Source organism: Sciurus carolinensis, unplaced genomic scaffold (assembly GCF_902686445.1).
Source record: "Sciurus carolinensis unplaced genomic scaffold, mSciCar1.2, whole genome shotgun sequence".
Taxonomy (NCBI): Eukaryota; Metazoa; Chordata; class Mammalia; order Rodentia; family Sciuridae; genus Sciurus; species Sciurus carolinensis.
The window spans coordinates 523,462-541,676 of NW_025920230.1; positions in this window are offsets into that span (position 1 = coordinate 523,462).

The window sequence follows — 18,215 nt, forward strand, 5'->3', positions numbered from 1 at the left end:
TTAGAACCAGATGGGAAATCTAGTGTGACATCCATGTGGAATTTTTTTCTGTCTCTTCTATATCCCATCTTGGTATTACAATGTTTAAATGAAGGAGAACTGCCAATGGCATGCACACACACTAAAGTCTCAAGCCAGTTCTCTTTGACCAGAGGAGGGAAGTGGTCATCAAATGACTCATGTGTTGGAACTATGCAAAACAGACTTAAAAAGATATTATGACAATATTCCAAGAAGTAAGGACAGACACTCTTAAGTGAAAACAGACTTTCTCAGCAAAGAAGCAATTATAAAAAAGAACCAAATGGGAATTTTACAATGAAACCTATAGTGAAAGAAGTAAGTTTTATAGACCACTTCATCATCAAAAGTAAAATACACACATTCTTCAGAAGCTTAAATGGAACATTACCAAGAAAGACCATGTGCTAGGGCCCCTGTTATGCTTCAATGGTAGAGCACTTGGCTAGCAAGCACAAGTCCTTTGGGTTTGCTACCCAGCATCACATAAAAAAGAAAATGAGGTCACTTAAGAGAATGGAAAAAACACAAAGCATACTCTCAAACCAAAATGAAATTAAACTTGAAATCATTAACAAAAATATTCACTGGAAAAAATCCGAACAACTTGGAAATTGAACATAAATAACATGTCAAAAAAGAAGTTTCAAGAGAAATTAAAAATACTTTGAGTTGAATAAAAATTAAAATGCAAATTATAAAAACTGGAGAGGTGCCATGAAATCAAGGATGTGGACAATTTAGAGCAATAAATGCATCAATTTAAAAAGATCTAAAATCAAAATATAAACTTCTACCTTGAGAAACTAGAGAAAGAGGAGCAAAATAAACCTACACCATGTAGATAGAATTTAAAGATCAGACACCAAGAAAATGGGGCTGAGGATGTAGCTCAGTAGTAGAGCACTTGCCCAGGATGTGTGAAGTACTGAGTTCAATCCTTAACACCACATAAAAATAATAAAAGAAATTAAAATAAAGGCATTCTGCTCATCTACAAGTATAAAATATAAAAATTTAAAAAAGAGAAATCAATGATACGGGAAATCAACAGATGAAAGAAAAAGATATCAAAACCCAAAACTTCTTTGTCAAGATCAATAAAAGTTGAAAAACCTGTCACCATGCTAACCAAGAAGAGAGGAGTCACAAATTACATCACAAGTTAAACAGGTCTCAGAACTAATGATCATGGACATTAACAGTAAAATAAGAATATCATGCACAGCACTAAATATACAAATTTTATTTAGATTGATACTTTAAAAAATGCAATCTATCAAAATGCATACAAGGAGAAATAACCTCAATAGATCTGCAAAAGTATATGAATTAACAGTATCTTCCAAAAAGAAAACTTCACATTCAGATGGTTTCACTGGTGAGTTCTATTAAATATTCAATAATGAAATACAAGTTTCTACAATTTCTACCAAGATACAGAAGCAGAGGGAATGCTTTCTAACTCATCTTTTGAGGAAAGCATCACCCTAATACCCAAGTCAGATATTACAACAAAGGAAATTAGTCCAGTATCTCTCATGAGAACAAAACCAAAATCCAACAAAATCCACAACAAAATAAGGGTAGGTGGGTGTAACTACTGGTATGGCACATATTAAAAAGGCTGTGGGTTCAAGAAAGTATGCAACTCCTAGAATAAAACACAGTCAATACTACAGCTTATAGGCACAGGCAATGACTTTCACAATAGGACCCCAAAATCAGAGGAAATAATGCCAAGAATTAAGAAATAGGACAGCATCAAATTAAAAGCCTTCTTCCCAGCAAAAGAAACAATTAGGAATGTGAAAAGAGAACCTAAACAGTGGGTGAAAATGTTTGCTATCTACTCTTCTGATAAATAATATCTAGAATATTTAAAGACTTTACTCTAAAAAAATCACACATCCAAACTTTACACCCCAAAACCAAATAATCTTATTAATAAATGGGCAAATGAATTAAAGAAACTTCTCAAAAAAAGAAATACAAATGGCCAACAAATATAAGAAATAAGGTTCAACACCATTAGCAATTTGGTAAATGCAAATCAAAACTACACTATCATTCACACCAGTCAGAATAGCAGTCATCAAGAACAAATATATATATTTTTTAACCAGATAAAGCAGATTCAAGAAAAATGACAAGGGATAAATAAGGATGATCAAGACAAAGGGGTCAATTTGTCTCTTCTGAAATGGTAGAGAGATGGCTATTGTAAATACACCCCTTCTTAAAAACAAGAAAAACATTAACAAAGATGATGAAAATCAACTTCTTAACCCACCCTAGAAATTAACCAAAGAGGAGCTGCCAGGTATATGTAAGGCAATGGGTTCAATTCTCAGCACTGCATTTAATTAAATAAATGTCCATTGATATCTAAAATATATTTTAAAATGACAGCTCAACAACCATGTGATCAGTGGCACATAGGGATGGGGAAATCTAATATAAACTATAAACTTTGGGTGGTGATGCATGAATACAGGTTTTATGATTGTAACAAATATGCCCTCATGGTATAGGGTGTTAATGAGGGAGAACATGTCTATGCTGAGGGAAGGAAATAAATGTCAGAAAAAAACTACTGACCAATACCCCTGATAAATATAAATCCAAAAGTTGTAACAAAATTTGCTCAAACCTGAATGCATATAAAATTTATAATTAATATACCGTGAGTGAAGTTTATTCCAGGAATGCAATCTTGGTTTCCTGAACATTCAAAAATCAATATCCTTCATAGATTTAATAAAAAGTTCCATGACTACAACAATAGATGGAATAAGAACATTTGACAAAATTGGATATCCATTTTAGGTAAAAAATCAAAACTCTGGGTGATAATGTCTCAGTATGGGTTCATCAATAATAACAAACATACAATCATAACTTTCCATAGAAATTTTGAGAATTAGCTTATTTATATCTTCAAAGAATCCTGGTGAAGTTTTGACTGGCACTGCACCTTAAATCTATAGCTCAATTTTGGAAAATCTAGTATCCTAACTACTTTTTGAGTGTACCAATTCATAAATAATATGCCTCTCCACTTACTTAGTTTCACTCTATCTGCTAGTCACACCTATCATTACCATTTGCTAAAATATTCTACTGCTTACTACATCAACAAAGTCAATGGAACCAAAAGGAAAACAATGAAGACATTCTTACCTGAGCTTCCTGAAATTTTTGAAGCTCTGACTGAAAGTCATTCCCATTTCTATTGTCCTCATCAGTATCACTGCAGACTCCCCCCAAAAAAATGTAGATGGGAGATTTACTGAATCTGCTTTTGCTTTCTCTTCAACTGTTGACTTTTTTTCCCAAACAATAACACATTCTTTCTCATTATCTGAAAAATCTATACAACACAAGCAAAAGAAAAGATAAAATTAGATGAAGTTCAACTACTCTACAACAATGATCATCTTTTCACTGGGCCTCAATGTTATCCAAAGACCCAGATAACAAGACCTAGGAATACTAAAGAAGAACAAGGATCACCAAGAGGCCCACATTTTTCAGGCAGCATTATTTTTCAAATATTTTAAATCACCAAAAACAAGGATATGTTAAATAAATAAAATGCATTTTATTGATCATCAGATCAGGAGGTTCCTTTCAAATAGATGATTTGCTGTAAAAAAATCTGATTAGTCATTTAAACCTAACATAACTGCTGAATTTTTTTCTAATGGCCTATGTTTTTCTGAGTCATCCAGTAAGAGTTTTTCATTAAGTTTCTTGACAGCAATTTCAAAATATTCATATTTAAGTAAAAACAAGTATTTCTAATAATTAGTTTTGAGGGTTTTCCAAGTCACAAACCAAGGAATTATCTCCAACTGCATTCTTTCCTTCATTCTCCATATGCACACAGTCCATTTTGCCAACTGCAAATCCCTAAGGCCTCTCCTGCTGTTGGAGCTTTCACTTGTACTCTACTCATATTTGAGCAGCCTTGCTATCATTTCAGTACAGCTTCTAATCTCCTTTCCCACAACCCAATCCTCTACACCACTGTCCAACTGATTCCAGTAGTTGATAGTGTCAACAAACATGTTTTCTCTTCATTTTTTTGTTTTTGTTTTTGCAGTAGTGGGGATTGAATACAGGATTTGCACATGCTAGGCAGGCACTCTGTCACTCAGCTACATTCCTAGTAACAACAGGTATTTTATAATGCTCCTTTATCCCTACATGCAAAAATGACATGATTCTTCCTCTTGCCTTCTTGTTCTGACTTTGCTTTGCCCTATCTTTTCCCTCTTTCTCAGTAGTCTAAATGTCAAGTCTCATTCTTATCTTTCTGTAAGACTCTAATATTGATTGTCATTTGAAAGTCCTCCTTACATGTTTGGAAAGGGCATTGTCCATTTAATACTCAAAACAACCCTGTGCATGCCAGGTGTTTTTCCCAGCATTTCCCCTCTACAGCTCAGTTTTCCTCTCCTCCAATTCCTGCACAGATTAAAGGCACAATGCCATAACCCATCAACCGCCTCTAGACCTAGCAATGCACAGTCCCAATCTGGTGACTCAGAAAGAAAGTCAGACACCCAGGAGCTCCTGCTTGCAAAGTTCTCCATGCTGAGCTCCGGGGACAGGATTTGAAAGCCAGAGCCCACCCAGCCTGCGCCCATCATAAACCACCCAGCAGGTGCCAACCCAAGTCCGCGCCCTTTCATTCCCGCCGCCCCCCCCGAGGCACCCATCTCCAGCGGCCACCTACCTTGCGCCAGCGACCAGAACTGATACAGCTGGAGTTCTAGCAGCGCCCACCATCCTGATCACCTGGGCGGAAGTTTGCTGCCTGCCGCTTCCTCTGGGGCCCTAGAAGGTCATCGCTACAGCATTCCCCTGTATCTGCCTGGTGCCCACAGGTTCAGGGGGTGGCGCGCTGCCGCCGAGCAAGGAGAACTGAGCTCCATGGGCACCTGATTGGTCAGGAACGACCTGGGCCGGGCCAGGGAGAGGCATGCAGTTGACGGGTGGCGTCCCAAGCCCACAAAAGGCCTGGGGAAGTTGTTGGGGACAAACCATTCACACGGCACCCTCGCCATTTGTGAGTGAGACCCGCGCTGAAAACAAAAAGCGCCTGTCCTCACGCAGGATCTGGCCTGTGACACAGTGGCCCCCACGCACAGTCCCGCATGGGCTGCCGCACACGCCGCCAGCCGCTGATTGGCCTGAAGAGGCGGCTCAGCACCCAGGTCTGCCCCCTGGCACTGGCCTATTTTCAAACTCACCACGCCCTCCTGCCTGCAATTTCCCACGGGATTCAGAAGTTTCCTGCACCACTGTGCTCCCTAGAGATCTGAGGAAGACACCGCAGTCTGCAAAAAGATGATTTGTGTGGACACATCTGGACAAGCAGAAATGGAATCCTACAATGAACAAGAACCAGTTACTAAATGGGCTGAGGGAGAATGTGGTTCAAGAAAGTCTGGGATGCTGAAAGCAAGAGTAGACAGGATTACTTCTCAGTAGGTGAATCCAGAAAAATTCAACCACAGTTTCAGGCCACAAATCAAAGGAGTGATTCATAAGTTCCTGGAGGCCCAGACAAAAGAAGCTGTGCTGAGCCACCTTCTGAATAGAGACTCAGGACCCGCCAGCCCGTCCCAGAACACTTGTAAGAATATTCCTGACACCTTGGAAAGTTCTATTTAATTAATGGTGAAGTCTTGGATCTCTGTTCTCTGAGAGCATAACTTCATTTGACGGGGGGGGGGGCACCCTACTCAAGATTTCTACCTTAATTTCTACCAAATAGAACAGGAAGAAATTTAGCAGTGAGAATATTGTTCATGTGTTCCCCTTGCAATGGGCTGCCACTGGACCTGCTTGTCTTAGGGTGTAACACCCAGTACACACTATAGGTTATGGACACTACAGCCACTGGGGTGGTTCTCAAACAACTTTATACTTGAACATGGAGACTGCACATGGATTTGAGGGTTTGTGTTCTGGGATAAAGAGAAGCTACAGTGAAAGATCATAACCGGTATCAAAGGGCAGTAAAATTTAGTGAGGTGTAGGTATTTGACAGTGCACATCAATATCTTTCTCAGAGTAACAGGCTTGAATGTACAAGCCCTTTGCATCAGATATCCTTAGAATTGGTTGTGACCTTCTGGTCCATGACTCTTCTAGTCAGTTTTCTCTTGTCATGTGACAGAAAGTGGAAGCCTGGAGTGAACAGGGACACAGAGACATCAAGAAAAAGGACATAGGAAAACGGTTTGTGGGTTCCTTGTCCAGGGCTCCCTCCTGTCCTCCAAGGACTGGTGATCCTTGGATGTGTTTATCCCTTTCTCAGGTTCATGTTGAATTTTTAAGTGAGTTAATGGCATTAAGTTCTGTAATAAAATTATTTGATACTCTTGCAAACAAACAGAATGCAATAAAATAGAGGTATACTTATTTGCATGACCTATTTTAATATAATGCTTTAAGGAAACTTGTAGTTGCCTCAGAAGCCTCAAATGGGTTGGACCAGGAGACAGGGAGCAGAGTTCCACAGACCTCTGTTGAACTCTGTTTCAGTTGGAGCAGTTTTCTTACACTTCCTACATTGGAATTTTGCATAAAATATTATTGTAAACAATCTTGACTGGGGCTTGAGTTGTAGCTAAGTGGTAAAGCACTTGCCTAGCATGTGTGAGGACTGGGTTCAACCCTCAGAACCACATTAAATAAATAAATAAATAAATAAATAAATAAATAAAAGTACTGTGTCCATCTACAAATATTTTTTTTAAAGTGTCTTGACCCCTAAATTTTAAGAACTGGTGACTTATGAAATGGCAGTCTCTAACTAAAGTATTAACAATTTTATATGTGTTTTTGTTGTTTAAGAAAATTAATCTTTTTCTTTATAAGTGAACTACATCTTATGAAGTGCTTATTAAGAAGTTGAAACTTTTCTGGGACTTTCAGTGAACTACTTAAATAAAATTGAATTATTCCTTATAAAATATATATGTGTACACACATGTGCATACATACATAGTAATTTTGATGCATATTCAATTTCATATGCTTTAAATATCTTGGGATGTATTGTTCAATTAATTTTGACATTCTTGACCATATATATTCATATTATCTTTCTGATCATCAGGATGAAATATTATGTGACTCAATAGACTAGTAAGAGTACAGTAAATATTCTTACCACTTACACAGGTGAGATCTCTTTATCATAGTACCCTGTCAAAAAGCCTATGCTTTCTTCAAAAGTATACTTGCATGGAATGCACAACACCAAAAGAGAATCCTAACAAATTATGAACTTTGGATGATTTTGATGTGTCTATGTAGGGTCATTAATTATAAAGACTGTGCCACTATGGTGGAGGATGTTAATAATGGGGAAGGCTGTGCACATTGGGATGTGGGAGATAGACAGGAAGTCTCTGTACCTTACTCTCAATTTTCCCATAAACCTAAAACTGCTCTAAAAACTGAAATCTTTAGAAACAGTGAGATTGAGCACTGTCTGATAATGAAATTGTAATTCTGAAACACTCCAGTCATGATGCAAATACATTTTTACAGTATTGCTCTTACTGGCAAAAAATGTATCAAGTATATTAAAGTTATCACTTCCCCTTACAAACAATTGTGAACCACATACATTTATTTTCCAGTTTAAATCCACAAAATTTAAATTTAAAAACTTCTTTACTATACAATATTTCAATTTCCTTAATCTCAAGCATAACTAGGTGCATTCTTGATTTATTTCATTTCCAAATAACTGCATTCTTATATACTTTGAACTCTGGTGTCAATATAACTATCGGTTTAATCTTTACTTCTATTTCTTTGCCTAATTTCTGATTTCAGATAATGTGAAATGCTCTACTCACTATTTAATCTTCTGAATTTCACCTGTGGTAAATCTTAAGGTTGTTTTTAACTCTTCAAATTGTTGCCCAATTATTATTCTCTATGACCTGTCTGGCTCTTAATCTCAATGTCTTATGTCAAAATATACCTCATGCTTTTAGCGTGGGACTGGTGGAGTTGGTAAATTCAATAGAATACACTTGTAAATTTTGACTCCTGCCTTTCCTCTTTCCTTTCTTACTTCTTGGAACACAGGCATAATATCTAAAAATACAGAAGTCATATTTGAAAGAATGGGGAGGATTCCTGTAAAGGCAAAGGAAGGTATAATGTAGGCTAAAAGGAGTTAAGTTCACACAGGGCATAATAAACCACCATATCTTGGCTGAATAGTTCTGAATAAATAATATACTTCTTTTGTAATAGAAAACCTACTTGATGAAAGAAATCATTGACTCATACAGTCTCAATTAATTCTGAAAGGGAAATTGTAGATATTTATTGATTTATTTTAGTAAATATCCCTATTGTGACCTCATACACATAATACCAAAATTGTGGCTGCTTACACACATAGTATACTCATTGAGATCTTTGAATCTTACATAATACCTTAAATGTGGCCTATGACACTGATATAATATCCTTACTTGGCATCTGACACTGACATGTCATTCTGGATTTTATACTCACATAATACAATCACTGTGGCCTCTGAATATCATACGATTTTCTCACTGTTATATCTGACACTCACATATTACCATACAGGAACTTCTGATATAAAACCATCAAAGTGACCTGTAAAACACAAATATCCTCCCTCTCCCTGCTGCCTAAACCCCCTCAGCAACTTGGCCTATGACACTGACATAATATTCTCACTGTGACCCCTGATCCTCACATATTTATACTCTGTGACCTCTGACACATAATTACCTCAGTATGACCACACTCACATAATATCCTCAATGTGACTGCAGGCACTCAAATAATACCCTATGTATAACCATTGTCACTGATAAAATATTCTAATGTGACCTCTGATTCTCAAAATATTCACTCACTGTGATTTCTCACACTCATATAATACCCTCAGTGTAACCTCAGATACTAATATAACAACTGCATGTGCTCTCTGACATATGATACCAAAATGTGGCCTCTGAAACGCAGAATATTCTCATTGGGGCTTCTGACACTCACCTAACACCTTCACTGTACCTATTGTCCATCACATAATACCTTCATTCTGCCCTCTGACAATTACAATATATCCTCAATTTGCAGTCTCACAATATATTCACCAGACCTCTGATATTATATAAATTACTCACTGTGACTCAAACACTCCCATAATACCTTCATGTGTCCTCTGGCATTTGCAGAATATCCTCACTTTTTCTCTGATATTATCCTTAATGTTTTTGGGTCACTCACATAATACCATTACTATAGACTCTGATCACAGACAAAAAATTCTCACTATGGCTTTGGGCACTCACATATTATTGTTGCATGGCCTCTGTCACCCACAAAATATCCTCACTGTGGCCTCTGACAAGAACACAGGCTAGTCAGTATGATCTCAGACATATAGTAGTCTCCTGTGGCCACTTACACTCACATAAAACCCTCATTTTATCCTATGTCATTCACATAATATTTTCACTTGACTGCTGACACTCACATACTACCATACTGTGTTCTCTGACATTCACATAACACCCTCATTCTGTCCTCTGACACTGACATAATACCCCCACAGTGACATTTCTCACTCATATTATTTCTTTAGTGTGCCCTGAGACACAAACCTGACACCCTCAATGTGTCCTCTAGTTGACATATCCTCACTGTGGCTTCTGATGCTCATATAATTATCTCAGAGTGACCTCAGATGCTGACATAATACACTCACAACACCCTCTGACACATAGTCTTCTACATGGGGCATATGATACTGCAATAAATCCCCCTCACTGTGGCTTGTGACACTCACATAAATCCCTCACTCTGATCTCTGACACTCACATAATAGCATATCAGTGGCCCATGACAGTATTACAATAACTCACTGGGCTCTGACACTATATAGTATTTTAGCATGGCCTCTTATAATATACTCACTGTGACATACTATACTCACTGTGACACTGAACACTCATTTACTATCCGCACTGTGTCCTATGACACTGACATAATATCCCATTTTGTCCTCTTACATTCATTTAATAATATGAATATGACCTCGGACACTCAAATAGTATTCTCACTTTGGCCTATTCTCTGATACTCACATAATACCCTCACTGTTACCTGTGACACATATTATATCCTCATTTGATCTCTGATGTTTATATGATAACTTCCATGTGGCCTCTGTCATTCACACAATGTCCTCTCTTGACATGTGACCTTAACAAAATACCCTCATCATAACCCATTAGAGTCATAAAATATCCACACTATGGCCTCTGATGTTGAAAATATTTTCTCATTATATCCTCTGACACACAATATCCTCACTTTTCCTGTGTCACTCATATAACATTCTGTGTGACCTCTGATACTCATATATTACCCCCTCTGTGAACCCTCACACTCAAACAATACCCTTGCTGTGACCTTTGACACTGACTTATTTCCTTCAGTGTGGACTCAGATTATATCCTAAGATTGACCATGACACTCACATGGTACACTCACTGTAGCCTGTGATGCTTACATAATACCCTCATCATGACTTATGACTCTCACATTATAAACTCATTGTGACCTCTGATCCTGATATATAATATCCTCACTGTGGTCTCAGACACTCACATAATAATCTCTCTGGTACCTCTGACACTTATAATACTCTCAAAGTGTGACCTCTGACACTCATATAATAACCTTACTGTGACCTCTGATTCAGATAAAATATTCTGTGATTTCTGACTCTCACATGATTCCCTCAAAATGGCCTCTGACACTCACATAACACCATCACTTTGTTTTTTGACCTTCAAATATTATTCTCAATTTGCCCTGTCACTCACATAATACCTCACTGTGACCTCTGACACTCAGGTAGTAACCTCTGTTTTACCAATGATACTCACCAAATATGCACATGGTGACCCCTGAAGTTCATATTTTACCATCAACATGGCTTCTTAGACTCACATAATACCCCCATATTTATCTCTGACACTGAAAACATATCCTTCTGTGACCTTGGTCACTCAAAAAATACCTTCAGTGTGACTTCAGATACAAACATTATACTTTTGTTGTGGCCTCTGAAACTGGCATAATAACCTCACATTTTTCTCTGGTACTCATATCTCCTCATAGTGGCTTCTGAAACTCACATAAAACCCTAAGAGTGACATAACAACCTCACTGTGACCACTGACACTAACATAATATAATTATTGCTTTCTATGATACTCACTTTACCTCTCTATGGCATGTGACACTCAAAGAATATCTTCACTCTGACTCTGATAGTCACAAAATATCCTGACTTGACTTCTGACACTCAACAATCAACACTTCTGACACTCAACACTCTGACATCTCACACTCACAAAATAAGCTCATTGTCACTTGTGACACTCAAAAATATCCTCACTTCTCCTTTGACACTAATGTCATACTCTCAATGTGACATTTGACACATATACCCTCACTCTGACCTCTGACACAAATGTCCTCCATTGGCCTCTATCACTGACATGCTACCCTCATGTAACATCTCACACTTACAGATTACCTTCACTGTGACCTCTAATGCTTACTTATTACCCTCAATCTGGCCTATGACACTCATAAAATATACACACTGTGGTCTCTGACAGACACAAAATACCCTCCTTTGGCCTCTCACTCTGAAATAATATCCTCAGTGTGACCACTGTTACTTACATAATAACTTCAGTGTGACCTCTCTCACACACTTAATATCCTTACATGGCCTGAGTCACTCATAGAATACCCTCAATGTGTCCTCTAGCTCTCCCATAATTCCCCTTCCGAGCCCTGTGACACTCAAATAATATTCCCATTTTTCTTTTTCACAAACTGACATAATACCTCTGTGACCACTCATACTGCCATTATATCCTCACTGTGATCTTTGACACTCAAATTATTTTCTGAAATGACTTTGAACACTTTCATTTATCTTCACTGGTGCCTCTGATACTCACCTAATTTTCTCACTTGTTAAGTGATATTCACATAATATCCTCACTCGGAGTCTGATAGTCACATAATATCCTCACATGACCTCTGACACTCACATAATGTCCTCAATGTCACCTCCTATAATCACAATATAACCTCACTGGGATCTCTGTTACTTATGTAATACCCTCACTCTGGATTATGACATTCACAAATTATCCTCACTTGACTTCTGACACCAATGTAATATTCTCACTTTAACGACTGACACTCAAATAATAGCCTTACTGTGATCTCAGACACTTATATTATGCACTCAAGTTGACCTCCAACAGACATTATACCCTTAATTGACCTCTGACACATTTTATCAACAATGCTACCTCTGACACATAATAACTATACTGTGACCTCTGGCACTCATATAGTACCCTCACTGTACCCTCTGACACTCACATAAATCCCAAATTCTGGTCTCTGACAATCACATAATACACATATTTTGACCTCAGACACAGACTACCACTCTCACCTCTGTTGCTCATATAATGCACTGTGTCCTCTAAAAGTCACATAAATATTTTCACTGAGTCTTCTGACACACATAAGATATCCTTACTGTGACCTCTTACATTGACACAATACCCTCATTGTGATATCTGAAACTGATATAATATCCTCTCTGTGAATTCTTGCACTCATAATGTCATCATTTTGGTCTCTGATACTGACATAGTATCCTTTTTCTAACCTGTGATTCTCACATAATACCCATACATTGGCCTCCTATACTCACATATTACATTCAATGTGACTTGTCATGCACTTAATACCTTTTTGTGACCTAAGACACTCACATCATGCTTGCAATGCAGCCTCTGACACTCACATAATATCCACATTTGGTCTCTGATATTTATATAATGAATTCAATCTGGCCTCTGACACACATAATATTCTGTGACTTCTGTCGCTCACTTAATATATGCACTTTTGCCCCTGATATTCACAGAATATTCTCATTTGGCATCTGACACTCAAAGACTGCCATCACTATTACCTTGACACTCATATAATACCCTCAATGTTGTCTCTAATACTCACCATACCTTCAATGTGGCCTTATACAGTCACATAATAATATTGTCACCTCTGAAACATAACACACTCACTGTGGTCCAAGACAGTCACTGTGACTTGGGACACTCAAAATATCCTCATGATGGCCCCAGTTGTGACAAAACATCCTCACTGTAGCCACTGACACACATATAATTTCTACAGTGTTGTCCCTGTGATTGGCAGTATATCCCAACTGTAGCCTTTGACATTCATACAATATCTTTTCTTGGACATTTGACACTCACATAATATCCTCATTTGGTTCTGACACTCATATAATACCAATATAATACTATGGTCTCTGACACTAACATAATATACACAATTAAACATCTGACATTTACTTAATACCCTCACTCTGGCTTCTGAAACTCACAAAATATCATTACAGTGGTCTCTGACATTCACAAAATATCCTCAATGTGGCTTATGATATTAATATAATAACCCTCACTGTGGCCAGTAAGACTCACATAATTCCCTCACTGTAGCCTCTGACACTCACAAAATATCATCACTCTTATCACTGACACATAATATTCTCAATGTGACCACTGTAACCACTGTCACTCATTGAGTATTTTCCCTGGGGCCTCTGGCATTCAATAAACATAGTCTGGCCTCTGACACTGATATAATGCCATCAGTTTGGCCTCAAACATTTATATAAAATCCTCACTGTGCCTTCTGACACACAATATCCTCACTATGGTCTTTGACTCTCACATAATATCCTGTGTCCTCTGAAATTATATAATACACTCACTGCTGCCATGACAATCACATAATATCTTCCCATGGTCTAACTCAAAAAATTCCCTCACTGTTACCTTGATACTCACATAAAACCCTGATTGTGTCCTCTGACACTCACATGTAAACCTCAATGTGGCCTCTGACTTTCACATAATATCTTCACTGTGACCTCTGAAACTCACATAATAACATGCGACCTCTCACACTCACATAATACCATCACTTTGGACTCTGATATTCACATAATATTCTCACTATGAATAAATTACATGCACCTAATGTCCATACTGTAACCTCTGACTCTTACATAATACTCTTCCTCTGGTCTCTGACACACATAAAATATCCTCCATGTGGCCTCTTTAACTCACATTACACCATCACTATAACATCTGGCACTCACATAAAGTCCTTATCTGACCTCTGACATTCATATAATATCCTTACTATGGCCTCAGGTTCTCACATAATATTCTCACTCTGACCACTAACCTTGACAAACTGTCCTCCCTGTAGTCACTGAAATTCAGATATTACCCTCACTCTGGCCTCTGACACATAATGTCTACACTCTGGCAACTCACATACACATATTATCTTTAATCTGCCTACCAACACTCACATAATATCTTCACAATGTCTCTGACACTTTGGTAATTACCTCAGTATAGCCACTGACACAGAATATCCTTATGTGGTCTATGACACTTACTTATCCTCATTCTGCTCCCTTTTACATAATATTTAACACTCACATAATATCTTCACTGTGGTCTAAAATACTCACAAAGTACTTGCCCTGTGGACACTCACATTCATATGCAATCCTCACTTGACCACTTTCTTAAAAATATTTATTTTTTAAAGGTCAACATGTAAATTACAGAAAAAATAAAAATACAAGCAAAGAACAAAGTTATTAATTTGCAAGCAGCTTACTTGGACATGCCTTCCAGGTCATGAGTATACATACACAACAGCACATTTTATGTGACTGAGATCATTGTGAGTATCATGCTTTTCCACACGTGAATATTCACCAAAACAAAATCTAATACCTAACTCATTTGTCCACTTACATTCACATATCATAACTCTGACACAAGAAACTCACATAAATACCATCACTCTGGTCTCTGACACTCATATAATGTTTACACTTGGCCTCTGACACTAACATATCCTCACTGTGGAACTTGACCCTCATATAATGCACTCACTAGGGCTGAATACACTAATAACCTTAATGTGACTGCTGACACTCACATAGTATCCTTAATATGCACTGTGTCCTTTAGTATTAACATAATATTTATACATTAGAGCTTATAACTAATAGAGTAGTTGTTCCCTGGCTTTTAATGCCAACATATATTATCAATCATTTTACATCCAAAATTAATAGTTTCCCTGAGCCCTTTCAAATTTATGTAATATGGAATATGTGGTCTTTTAAACTCATATAAAAACTGTCCTTTGGGGCTGGATTTATGGCTTACTGTCAGAGCACTTGCCTAGCACAAGTGAGGCACTGGGTTCAATCCTGAGCAACACATAAAAAATAAATAAATAAAATTAAATTTAAAATAGAATTTTGTTATTTTTTAAACAGTCCCTTGTTCTTTTTATACTGATATTATATTCATATTATAGCATTAAAATTGCTGTAATCACTAGTCTCTAGCTGTTCATACTAACATGCTTTCCATTCTATAAAATCTAAACCTAACAGAATAGTTGCCTGGCATGGTACACTTATTGTGAATTTGATGAATTTGTTGTACCCTCTAAAACTAATAGTTGCCATGTGGTCTTTAATGCTAAAGAAATATTATTACTATTCCACATAAAACTAATATAAAATATTCCCTGGGACCTTAAAGATGATTATCATATCCATAATGACCATCTACAGCACATATAATAGCTCCTGTGTAAACATCAATAATAATACAATATTCGTATTATGACCATTCCATGTCCTTCTTTTGACAGTATATGCATACAATAACATGGAAAAACTATACAAGAGCTGTTCTGTCCTTTAATATTACATAATTTGCCTGATATTACAACATCAGAAATGAATATCACAGCAATTCAGAGTGATCAAATATTAATATATTTGAAATAGAGAATCAAATACGAATATAGAAACTGTGCTGTGGTCTCTAAATCTAATGTTTTTTTCATAGTCTAGCATCTAAAATGAATATACTAGCTCCCCTCTACCTTGAACTACTAATATGACATCCATATTATCGCCTAAAAAAACCAATGAAATATATATCCTGTAGACTTTAATATTACTATATGCCATCATTTCCATAAACACTAAAACCAATATTATAATTCAGTTGTGGATTTTAATATTCATTTAATATCCTTGATATAACATCTAACACTAGTCTGTAGCATTTAACATTAGCATATTTATAGTATACAACCTTATGCTATTAAAATATCTGCATTTTTGGCATTAAATAATTTTTGTGAGTTATCATTAAAATTAATGTATTAACTACCATGTTGATTTCAATCCTAAGATGATATGCATACTTGAGTTTCTAAACATGACCTAAAGGTTTATTTGTGACTTTTAATACAAATATGATATCCATACTATGACAAACTGATATGAGAGCTGCCTTTTAAAATTGATGTAATATTCATACTATAGGAAGTACAAATATTATAATAATGGCCCTGAGGTTTTAATACTACTACGTTATCCAGAGTATAGCATTTAATCTTAACAAAATAGCTTCTATAGACCTTGAATATTGATATAAGAGGTGTGCAATACATCCATAACAAATATAATAGCTGTTATGTAGTCTATTATGCAAAAATAATATCATAATAAAACACCTCAAGATAATGCAATATCTGTCCTTAGTTATTAATAGTATTACTAATACCACATCATCCAAAAGTGATAAAAAAAAGTTGTCCTGTGGATTATAGTCCTATTATAGAATGCATTCTATTATAGATTTCTCATGACTAGGGCTGCTCTTCGTGAGTTCACTAGGAGTGAGCAGAGAGGTAAGACACAGAACTAACTGGAACCAGGATGCAAGTTCTCAACAGGCTCCATTAGAAACAAACCATGCCCAGTAACTGAAAGAGTTCAGAAGGCAATGATCAAGCCACATTAAAAACATTGTCTTTGTCCCACTTCTCTGGGAGGAACATGTCACCAATAATGCAACTGTAATGAAACATCCCTCAGTCATGCTCATTTCATGGTCCTATCAGGCCTATCATGCTACCTGGGATTTGACCCTTCAGACCTGACTTGAAGTCTTGAACCTGAGGCAACCCCAGTGGCCCTTAAGTTCCATGGTCTTTTTGTCAGGATCACCATACCCTGAGTACACAGCTGCAGATATGAGGACATGAGGAGGGACATATGTAGCCTGCACTGCCTTGCTGCTCCTTGCTAACAAAAGACCAGAGGGCAAAGTCTGTGGGCTGTGTTTCCAGGGTGTCTCAATCTCACACTGACATTTATTGTTCTGGGCTTCACACTGTGCCTTTAATCACTGTATTTTCCTAATTTGGATTTTAGAAGGGAAGCTGTGGTCATAATATATCACTTTAAAATGTATTATTTTGTTTACATAGGTCTAGCTGTCAAAAAAATCATAATTTTAAAAGAATGTGTGTTCTTGTGATTTTCCTATTGAGAGTTTGGCACACTACACCTCTGTCTTGGATGCTCTTTTTAGAAAAAGCCCTCGGAGCTTGGTGCCTCAGTATTTGGATCTGGTGATGTTGTGCTTCAGAGTGTGAGAGTCAGCACTGGGACAACTGGGTAGAGAACCATGTTGAGGATATTGGTAGAAAGATGTATTAGAGGAAAGGGACTAACACTCAGGTTGACTTTTTTGATATACTTGTTCATGGGAGTTCTTTGTTAAGACAGTGAATCTGTTTCCAGTGGAATTAAACCCCTCTGGAACCCAGGATCCATTATCCCTTTTCTGTGATTTCTTTTTCTCCTGTTTTGGAGAATTAAGGAACAATCCCAGCAAATCAATTTTTAGGCATTTTCCAAGAGTGGTCAATAAAGATAAATTATCACTAGCTGACCTTGTTAGCTTAAAGGCTTTGTACAGTTACTTGGAAACTGACAGAACTTATGCTCATTTCATGGTCCTATCAGGCCTGTCAATGCTCATACAGGGATCTTTCTCCTTCCTGAAGAAACTTAGTGGATAGGGAATGTTATCACATAATTCCATAATGTCGTAAGATGAATACCT